This window comes from Callorhinchus milii, unplaced genomic scaffold, assembly GCF_018977255.1.
Source record: "Callorhinchus milii isolate IMCB2004 unplaced genomic scaffold, IMCB_Cmil_1.0 Scaffold2, whole genome shotgun sequence".
In the NCBI taxonomy this organism is placed as follows: domain Eukaryota; kingdom Metazoa; phylum Chordata; class Chondrichthyes; order Chimaeriformes; family Callorhinchidae; genus Callorhinchus; species Callorhinchus milii.
The window spans coordinates 125,014,581-125,017,217 of NW_024704743.1; positions in this window are offsets into that span (position 1 = coordinate 125,014,581).

Here is a 2,637-nt window from a genome sequence, read left to right on the forward strand (position 1 = left end):
TTCTGAAAATTCCAATGGAAAAAGGAGATTTTGTTCAGCGATTTTTCAATAAAATACCAAAGTTTAACACATCCTCTCTCGACTTAGTATCTTACAGAGTATTACAGTGTTGAGTAGATGCAAACACACATCCCGAGGCTTACACTCAACAACATGCCTTCACTTAATGGCTTTTTGTTCTATTAAATACAAGTATTATTATTATTATTTTATGCAATCACATAACATAGTGATTAGCACAACTGCCTCGCAAGTTTGGTTCCTGGGCAGGGCCAAACTTTGGGCAAGTTTCCTTACTCCACACACTTCTGCTTACCTATCCTTGCATTTGATATAGATGCCTTATCCATTCAGTGAGACATCTTTGCAAAATATATATTATAAAGTGTATTTTGTGGGTGAATTGCGCACACCAGTGTCCCGTAAAGAATCATGGATTGAGTAACCAACTATAAATATATTTTATTCACTCCTGCAGATCTGAACTCCTCAACCTCCCTGGGTTCTCCCTCACACTCACCAAACCAGTGCGCAATCTAAGCATCCGGTTCGACCCCCAGCTGTCCTTCCTCCTCCACATCCGGTCCCTGACCAGGAGGCCTTCCTCCACCTCCACCACATTGCCCACCTCCGACCGTACCTTACCCCCATATGCAGCCGAAACCCTTGTGCATGTGTTTGTCACCTCCCCCTGGATTACTGCAACCCCCTCCTCGCCGGTCTCCTCAGCTCCACTGTTTGATTTCAAGATCCTCATCCTCACCTACAAGGCCATTCACGGCCTTGCTCCCTCCTACCTCTCCAACCTACTATCCCCCTACCTACCTGCCCGTACCCTCCGTTCCTCTGGCTCCGGTCTGCTCCACGTCCCCCGCCCAACCACCCTACTATCGGTGGTCGGGCCTTCAGCCTCTCAGCCCCCAGGCTCTGGAATTCCATCCCCCAGTGCCTTCGCCTTACTTCCTCCCTTTCCTCCTTCAAGGCCGGTCTCAAAACCTTTCTCTTTGACCGTGCCTTCAGCTCCCCTCTCGACTCTCTTCCTCCTCCTCGCTCCCTCCCTTCCCTCCCCTCACCCTGACCATTTCCCCCCTCCTCTCTCCCTCCCTTCCCTCCCCTCACCCTGACCATTTCCCCCTGCTCGGGTCATGACCCAATTGTGCAGCGCCTTGGGACGTCCTCCTGACGTGAAAGGCGCTCTATAAATGGAATCTTGTTGTTGTTGTTGTTGTTGTTCACAAGATCATCTCATTCAGACTCTGCCGCCCACACACTGACCTGAACCAAACTCCATCCCCACATCTCACCCGCTCTGGCCCAGGCTCCACTGGCTCCCCATCACCCAACACATCGACTTCAAGATGCTCTCACTCTCGTGTTCAAATCCCTTCACTCCCTGGCACCTCCCCACCTCTCCGACCCCTCACTCTCCACCTCTCCGACCCCCTCACTCCCCATCTCTCCGACCGTCTCACTGCCCACCTCTCCGACCCCCTCACTCCCCATCTCTCCGACCGTCTCACTGCGCACCTCTCCGACCCCTCGCTCCCCACCTCTCCGACCCCCTCACTCCCCACCTCTCCGACCCCCTCAGTGCCCACCTCTCCGATCCCCTCACTCCCCACCTCTCCGATCTCCTCACTCCCCACCTCTCCCATCTCCTCACTCCCAATCCACCACCCAGCGCCTCCGCTCGACTGGCACCGGCTCCTGCTCATCACTCCGCCTCACCATCGGAGGTCGCGCTTTCAGCTACTACACGTGTTAGACACCCGGCAGGGCAAAAATGTGCCAAGCTGACAGATCTTTACAGTAAAGAACTGAAACCATTGGATTAACCGTCTGATACGAAATATTAACAATACCTTGATTAATTTCAAATATGTCTTGTTTGACCCCACCATCGATGTCCATTTCTGAAATTCCAATGGAAAAAGGAGATTTTGTTCAGCGATTTTTCAATAAAATACCAAAGTTTAACACATCCTCTCTCGACTTAGTATCTTACAGAGTATTACAGTGTTGAGTAGATGCAAACACACATCCCGAGGCTTACACTCAACAACATGCCTTCACTTAATGGCTTTTTGTTCTATTAAATACAAGTATTATTATTATTATTTTATGCAATCACATAACATAGTGATTAGCACAACTGCCTCGCAAGTTTGGTTCCTGGGCAGGGCCAAACTTTGGGCAAGTTTCCTTACTCCACACACTTCTGCTTACCTATCCTTGCATTTGATATAGATGCCTTATCCATTCAGTGAGACATCTTTGCAAAATATATATTATAAAGTGTATTTTGTGGGTGAATTGCGCACACCAGTGTCCCGTAAAGAATCATGGATTGAGTAACCAACTATAAATATATTTTATTCACTCCTGCAGATCTGAACTCCTCAACCTCCTGGGTTCTCCCTCACACTCACCAAACCAGTGCGCAATCTAAGCATCCGGTTCGACCCCCAGCTGTCCTTCCTCCTCCACATCCAGTCCCTGACCAGGAGGCCTTCCTCCACCTCCGCCACATTGCCCACCTCCGACCGTACCTTACCCCCATATACAGCCGAAGTCCTCGTGCATGTGTTTGTCACCTCCCCCTGGATTACTGCAACCCCCTCCTCGCCGGTCTCCTCA